Raw genomic sequence first — 8,917 nt, 5'->3', positions numbered from 1 at the left:
GTAATACATGTTTTTTAAATTGTAAAGTATCAAGTGTAAAATATAATGAACTCTAATATTGTGTGTGGAAAATTATTAGTGTTGGACTGACAGAAAATTTAGCGTCAAGTAATACATAATATTATGCATAATGTAATTCATATAATTTATTACATTCAAATTAAAGATAACCGAGAACATCTACTTCTAATTTTAATTCCTATGTTACGAACGAGTAATGAGATGAAAAACAATTATCTAATCTAAAGTAACGATCAAGAACAACTTTCCAATACGAAATCGAATGCGGTTCCTTCTAGTTGTCTAAGAATAACTTATATTGCTGTAGATGGTAGAAGTAAAAAAAGAGAGTGTTAAATATTTGTGAAGTACGAGAAAACTAGACTTAAATCATGAATCGGCTCCTTTTTTCGCTCTCATTTCGAATGTTTATTTTATATTTTCTTCGTGTCTTGTATAATCGTCCTTCGTTTTAATATACTCGCCACTTTTATATAACCGTTATAATTACAAATTCAAATGTTTTGTTACGGATTTCATATTGTTAATTCAGACGTATTATCAGGCTTTGCGCGTTATTAACATATATAAATTCTCATTCGAATGAATAGGAATGATCATCTGTATTGAAATTTGTATCGTTACAAATTAGTAACTCTAGTTCATTTTTTGCGACAGTTGAAAAACACTGAAATCATTAGTTTTATAATGAACATTAGTAGAATGTTAAATCCGACAATATTTAGTCGTTTTCGTCGCACGTTTTCACAAAACTTGAGGATCTGATTAAAAGAAAAGCAAGCGATTGCGTGACGAATTCGAAGACATTCTGAAAAATTGGTTTTTAAATATTATTTCAAATTTATTATATTAAAAAATTTAAATTTTATTTACTGCATGTTAAAACTAGTAAACGAGAATTTACTTACACTTAAAACTGAGTGTTTACAGAATAAAAAGAAATTTTTACTTTTGAATCCAACGTTCGCTCTCATAAGATATAATAACAACAGAGGCTGAAAAACAGAAAAAAAACTTTCATAACTATATTAATTAAGTACGTAATTGAAAAAAAATCATAACTAATAATAATACATCCATGTTATATTGCTCTTTCTGAAAATATATGTCCAAAATACAGGAGTAAAATTCTTGCACCTAAAAAAAAAAAAGAAATTTTATCAGAAAATAATTCACGTTACACTGTATTTTTTCTTTACTGAAACATAAAAAGATATTTAACTGGGAACTTTATATAGAACAATAAATATTAGACTCAGCAGTGAGAAATACTTAAAAAATCTTCTTATCTACCTTGCTGAGATTTATTTACATTTATCATCACAAACGTTTTCAATCTAAACTCTGTAGGTCATCATCAGATGTAATACTGCATCCGAACCTTGTTTAAATGCAACATTTCACGATGAAACGTTCGAACACATAACTTAAAAATATGTATTTAAACTACACAAAACAAAAACGTAAAATGAAATAAAGAAAATGTAAATAAGGAACAAACTAAGTAAATATATAATAATAATAATAGCAATTAATATAAAATTAATAGATAAATAAATAAAAATATGTATTGCATATAGAAGGACAGATGCAAACTATGAGTTTCTATATTGCAGTTTCTTTTATATGTTAAATTTGCCGAATGTAATCCTACTCCATCTCTCGCATTAATGTGACCATGAATTAATTTGCTTTTATAAATCTTAATATCTTTTTCGTTTTTTGCCAATATGAGAAATGTAGTGTTCTAATAATATTTGCCTCACTCGTTTTTACCGTAGATTCTTCTACTTGTGCCATTTTGGAGAACACGATATTACAATGCTTTTTGTCTATGCTATATTTATGCTCATCGAGGCGAAAAGCTACATGCAATATATGTTTTTTTATTCCCAATTGCTGGTTCTTAAATCGTATTTTGTATGCACATGCTTTTTCTTCTGTACTTGGTTGCTATCGTCGTTTCTTAAAATAGTCTTTGTTCGGAGCTCTTTAATTAAAAAACTATTTTAGATTTGGGCACAACCTCCAGATATGGTTAACATGAACAACAAAGTTGAGGTGTGCCCAACTTTGTTGTTCTTGTTAACCATATCTATAAATTGATGAATTTTATAGCAAAACAGCGTAATGTGGTTACAGAAATTTATTTGTTAACATTATATATGTACTGTTGAATCATTTATGACTCAGGAACTAAACAATTGTGATATAAATATTATTGTTTAACAATTCTTGTTATCAAAATTTGATTATTAAATAAATTTCAACATATAAAGTAATGCAACACACCTTTGAAGGAATTCTTGTAAGATAGAGAACGTAAATCAATATTACAATTCCCAACCAAGTACCAAGAAAAATCGTAATAAACAGTTCGAATGTTAAGGAATGAGTAACTACACAAACATGAAGATGACACTTATCAACGGTAATATAACAATTATAAATATAAAGTGTAAATTTTGGAAAATTTTATCTATTTCATTGATAAATATGAAAACATGCGCAATTTCATTAAGTACCGTTGCGCTTTCTATCGAAACATGTCTTTTTATTTTTGTTGTTATATCTTCAACATACGTTTCTAATAAACGAACACTTAGGTAAGTGAGTATGAATAGAAAACCGCAGCCATGACAGATTACATTAATTAAGAGAAAAGAACCTATAACAACATGAAACACGCAGAAACATTCTCTATAAATGTGTCTATTATAACCGTAATAATTCCTGCCAAATATATGCAGACTAGGTAGACCAATAGAAGCCAATACAGTCACAAAAGTAAAATAGGACAAAATATAATCCTGATATCTTAATAAACCAGAAATCATTCGACGTGAGCATTTTACATTTCGACTGACTTTCACTATAATTGTTTTGATGAAAGAGGCGTTTACATTGTACAGAACCGAAAATATTGGAGATAAAAGTAATATAAGACTGGTGTTATAGCGAATGTTCCTTCCAAACATGTTCCAAAGTTGAGGAATGCCACAAAATTCAGAAAATTTATCAAATTTGATATAGTAAATTGATATATCTTCTGACACGACGAATAAGATTAAAAACATTAAAAAGAAGTAAGTCTGAAAGAATAATATTTTAATCCATAAGAGATCCTTTCTTGAATTTAAGAATATTCCGAAAATCTGTAAAACTTTATTGTAAGGTTGAATTGCTTGGAAAAGAGAATGCTCCATGTCTGGTGTTTCGATACCTAAGACGAGATTTAGAAATTGCTGGTTTATTACAAGAAACTTTTATGGTTCTGCTTGTTCGGCTTTATGCTTAAATGAATTCTTTTAAAATATGAAAAATCGATGATTAATTCAATACATCAGACCTATGTATTGAAACAATTATCTTGAAGGACAAAGAGAACATTCATTTTGCTAGAGCTTTAATTATGTTTACTTATTAAGTAATTTCATTCTCAAGGATTTTCTTAATGGATTTAATTTTAAAATGAAAATTCTTTCGTGAACATAAAATTTTAGACGAACATTTTAAAATAGATGTTTTGAATGATCTGATCGATATTGAAAACTGATATTCAATGTTAATTTCCGTTCGACTTAGAGGGTGCCCTTAACGAAAGTTTTCCTATTTAGAGCATTCAGTAACTTAACGAATAAGCATCTTTCTAAACAAAAAACAGTATTCATTCGAAATATTTAAAGAATAGGAAAGAAAATTTCGCAAAACGATTATCTCGTTGGATCATTTTTCTTCAAGAATTCGATTTTGATATCATGCATAAGGCAGGAAACTCTCATAAAAATGCCAACGCGCTTAGTCGTATTCCAATCCAACAAATAAAAGACGTTGAACTTATTTTTTCTATGACTCACTTAGCCAACTCTGAGCAACGTGATGAGCGATGGAGCTATTTTATACAAACCTTAAAAGATGGAGAAACCGTCAGAAACCTATAATAACCTTAATCTAGAAGAATTTTACTTTAATGAAGAGAGAGCACTTTCCCATAAGGGAACAAATAAAAATACGTATTGGTGGGAACAAATCGTCGTACCTGCAAGCCTCAATGTATAACTTATATCATACAGTAGAGCGTTGTTTATCCGAAAGTCGGTTATCCGAAAGGATTCCATTCGGCAAATTTAAATTTTCGCTAGTGCTGTGTCGCTGCAATCTTTGGCTATATCTTGGGCTACTCCAATATTTTTTTGTTGGTGTGTGTGTTTTAGCTGGCAGCACTGGCACTTTTGTGTGGTGTTTTTCTGAGGACTGTGTGTGGTGCTGAATCGGACATTTTTGATACTAGATCAACTTCTAAAGTATATATTTTTTTGTTTTTACATTTTTCAATATATTTATTTTGTTTGTACAAAATAAAGAAATAATTTTTATCGATACAATAGCCACGATTATTATTTTGAAAAGTTTACGTTAGGCTTAACATCGACGAAAATTTAAAACGAAGCGACACGCAATAGAGAAAACTTTCAACATGGGATAGGTTAATATATTTTTTCGTACATAATCGGTTATCCGAACGACCCCATCCCCAATTGATTCGGATAAACGACGCTCTACTGTATTTATCTTTCATGACAATCCCCTAGCTGGACATTTGGGAGGACTAAAAATGCGAACCAAGATCGCTAAATCATTCTATTGGGCGGAAATGATGAAGGAGATTCGAAATTATTGTCAAAGTTGTCAAAGCTGTGCAAAGCACCGACGACGAGGACGACAAGCACAAGCTGAATTACAATTATTTGCTCCCCTTTCTCAAGTATTCGAACAAACCGCCATGGACATCGTCTAACCACTTCCTATTACTACTAATGGAAACAAATATATCGTAGTGTTCGTTGATCACTTCAGTTGGTATGCCGAAGCCGTCCCGCTACCTGACGTCAGCAACAAGACAATTGCGAAAGCATTCGTCACTCACATCGTATTACGTCACTCAACGCCGACTCAATTACTAACGGACAGAGCTCCGAACTTAATCTCTAAAATGTTTACGGAAGTGTGTAAACTGCTACTAATCAAGAGACTCCTCACAACAGTCCATCATCCTGCCTGTAATGGTGTCATCGAAAGATTCAATAAAACCTTAAAAGACATTTCATCTAATTATGTGTCTAAAGACCAACGAGATTGGGACGAGTGGATCCCATACGCCTTGTTTACACATTGTCTATGCATTGTCAGTACATACATTTAGAAATGAAAGTCCTTTTTATCTTTTATATAGAAGAAACCCATCCTATCCATTTTACAAATTGTACGAATACTATTTTTATTTTGAAAATATAAACTACTTTAAAGTAATGATATCAAGTATCAACCAACTACAAGAATGTACAGTTTTAGTCTTCTGGTTTTAACTTTAGCAAATTTTTGTTAAACCTGTCTTCTGTCTCTAAGAGGACGCCTGCCGACTTTCTCACCTTCCTCGTCACTCGATAAAAAGCCATCCGAGCGACAACGGGGGCGAGTATTAACAACTCGGCGTGTAAGTGGCAATTAGGGTACTGACCTTGTGCTCTCGTACTCTCACATTCTTAGTAGTGTTTTCTTAATCTCAATTTGGAAAAACTTCTTCCCTCACTAGCTATAGAGACAGGGAGTGTTAATAAAATTCTTAGAACTACAACAGTACTCCGATACAAAGTAATTAAGTTATTTAGGCACAAATTATTTAAAACATCCAAAGTGTTCATAGAATATGATAGCATTCGGGATATTACACGTAATACTTCTTACAGATCGTTTGCATTTATAGCTGACTTATTGTAAGGTGAAGGGTCATTCATTGTGTACTGCCGACTCACTTAAAGGTCGCTTTTGTAAATTTAGATTGCCAAAAGTAACGGCTGGTGGCCGTCAATACCACGGTAAGAATGGGCTTATATTAAACATTTTGAGAATGCTGTAAGGTTTAACAGCGGACCCTATATTATGTAGAGCAGTGTTTTTCAACCTGTGGGTCGCGACCCCCAGGGTGTCGCGAGTAAAAGAAAAAGAGAAGTGTTTGTAGGTCCTACACTACATTAGAAAACTACAATTTCAGCGAGAAATGTACTGTACATAATACCCAATACATGAAACATTGTTATTGTTCTCAATGTAAGATGTGGTAGCTGTTGTATACGTAATTTGAATGTATGTCACTTCGTATGTCTCTTCTATTTGAATAAAAAATCCTTAGATACTACATAAACCCGAAATGCATTTGTGAATTGCAATTAGAGGATTTGATCCCGGGATCTCGAAAATCGGGATCCCGGGATCCCGACCACTTTTCAGTCCCAAAATTTTCGGGATTAAGTTTTCCTAATCCCGGGATTTTCGGGATTGACATCATTTTTAAAAAAAATTGCAAAATAGACTGCATGAAGCGAAACGTTCAGTGCCAGTGCTTTTAACAGAATTGCTTGCCTATCATTTTAATATTAAATACAAGAAATTTTATTCCAAGCAAGCAGCAGAAATTAACCCAGTGGGCTTGCGATGCTTGCTTGGAATAAAACTTCTTGTATTTTCAACTAAAATGATAGGCAAGCAGTTCTCACTGGGTTACTTGGTAATATACTTCATTTTTGTATTTTTGAATTTTCGCGGGCGCCAATCGATTTTCTGGCGCAGTCGAGAGCACTACTCGGTGCGTTTTACCTGTCAATGTGTCAGCCATCTTGTTTTGCCAGTGTGGTTAATATAGACCCGACGCCACTCGCTTAGGGGGGATCGACCTTAGGTGAAAAGGTTATGACCCTCGCTTTGCCCGCGATCTGTCAGGATGATGCGAGAAAGTCTTTTTACGTTTCGGGGGTAGTGGTTTGCTGAACGCTGAGAGACTCACTTAGAGACCGAATTTACAAAATTAACGCGTTTATTTTTTGAAAAAACATGCTTACAATGATCGAAACAATCGGGATTATAGCCTTTACTCCTACAATCCCGATCTGTGTCGACCGGACTGTTTTCTTCCATCGTCCCCGTGTCTTCGAAGCTTATAAGTATTTACTAACAATTCGTCCAACTTCCATCAACCTAAACGCGTTTTCTCTGCAGCTGCATATATGTGCAACAAATTGAGAAGCAGACTTGGTGACGAGACACAAGATGCGTTGTTATTTCTCAGATTATATTTTCGCAATTCAAATTAGAATGTTCCTATTAAATTATTTTTCTTTATATTTAAGAAAAATGTGACTGAGTAATATTATTTTTAAATACTTTTTCCTAAGAAACTTACTTTACTACCTACTTACTAGGTTGTTATATGAAAGTAGTCTATTTAGTCGATGTTAAGAGAGATTTTTGTGAATTTTCAACGTTTATTTGCATAGTTTGTTACATAAAAGTTTTTTCAATTTATGTGAGTTTAAAGAGATCTCAGTGATGCTTAAAAAAGAATAAATTTAACATGAAGACAGTGATTTTAAGTCTGGTTAGTCTGACTGTAAGTCTGATTAATTAGAGTGATTAAATTAACTAGGTGTATACCGTAAAATACGTTGATTTTTGTCTAAATTTTGATTTTTAATTTCTGTAAGATTTTCTTATTTTTTATTAACCCTCAATACCGAAATAATCCCGGGATCCCGGGATCGAATAAGTATAATCCCGAAATCCCGGGATTAGAAATAAGGACCGGGATCGAATTCCCTAATTGCAATAAAGAAGTACCTATCCTGATAGCTGTAAGAAAGTCTACTGAATTTTTTATTCAAATAAAAGAGACATACATTCACACAAATTATTATTATTATTTACAGTTTCTGTGCTTTCTTAAGAGATTGGAATCCACACAACTGGTAGTAAAATTTTGGATTTCATAATAACTAAGGAATTTGCTTTCACGGTAAAGTATTTTTCTGTTATAATCATTTGACACGTCTGAAAGAAATAAAAATTGTTAAACATATTCGAATTCTGAATTTCAGGTAACGAAAACGATATTTACTTTCTTCGAAAGTTTAAACGCTATAAACGGTAAAGGCCAAATAAATAAACGCATTAAACATTGGTACTTAGTCATTGCTTCGTGCCTAACCAATATACTGGTCACATGAAAAGATCTGGGTTTTCTTCATGTGTCTAACAACAAAACAAAATCCACTTTCTACATAGAAAGTCCTGTAAGAAGTAAACACCATTAATAGATCACTGATGCACTCTGTTCCCTTACTCCATCAATCTACTGATACAAATATTAATGCTGACATTTAAATATCTTGCCAATAAAGTTACATTTCACATTTGTATTTATAGAAACTTGATGAGCACTGTATGTATATATTGCAATACAGTAAATGCTTTAAATGACTTATATAAATTTTAATTAGGCTTGAATAAAGTATATATAAATTTTATTTAATAATGCTATATAAATAAAATGTAATTTATTATTTAACTACTTGAACACTATATAGTGCAACAACTCGAAAAATAAAAATGAACCCAACACTTTTCATTTTTAATTTTTATTCAGTTTAGTAGTTAAACGTACATTTTATATGAACACGTTTATGGCTTATTAACGACCCTTCTCAGCAAACTTGAGAAAATAAATGATTAAAAATCCTAAAAATTTCTTACACATCTTCGCATAATGGATATTTGATTCACACCTCTAATAATCTCTGCTTATCTTTGTGTGTTTCCGTTTTTTAAATTAACATTACACACACTTATAGGTATATATACACTTGACATATTTTAAAAGTAATTTTTACACAACTATTAAAAACTATTACATTCTTACACAGCGAATTTCAAACATTTTCTTGAACAAGCCAATTTAAAAATTTAATCAGAAACTTTCATTCAAAACTTTAAATTTATTAAATACAATTTTTTAACAATACAAATTTATTATTTATTATACATTTACTAATAGAACAATACGTAA

General features: G+C 31.6%; 1 long non-coding RNA gene across 1 annotated transcript; it reads left to right on the top strand.

The window, feature by feature from the left end:
* The first annotated feature begins 2,331 nt into the window (after positions 1-2,331).
* LOC111622209 lies at positions 2,332-8,255 on the top strand. Its single transcript, XR_002756225.1, has 3 exons — positions 2,332-2,452; positions 7,782-7,867; positions 7,950-8,255. It is a non-coding gene; the product is annotated as an uncharacterized LOC111622209 (long non-coding RNA).
* The last annotated feature ends 662 nt before the right edge of the window (positions 8,256-8,917 follow it).

Source organism: Centruroides sculpturatus, unplaced genomic scaffold (genome assembly GCF_000671375.1).
Source record: "Centruroides sculpturatus isolate CEXI.00-Female unplaced genomic scaffold, Cexi_2.0 scaffold219, whole genome shotgun sequence".
NCBI classification, from domain to species: domain Eukaryota; kingdom Metazoa; phylum Arthropoda; class Arachnida; order Scorpiones; family Buthidae; genus Centruroides; species Centruroides sculpturatus.
The sequence above is the reverse complement of the archived record's forward strand: the minus strand, read 5'-3'. Positions and strand labels throughout refer to the sequence as shown.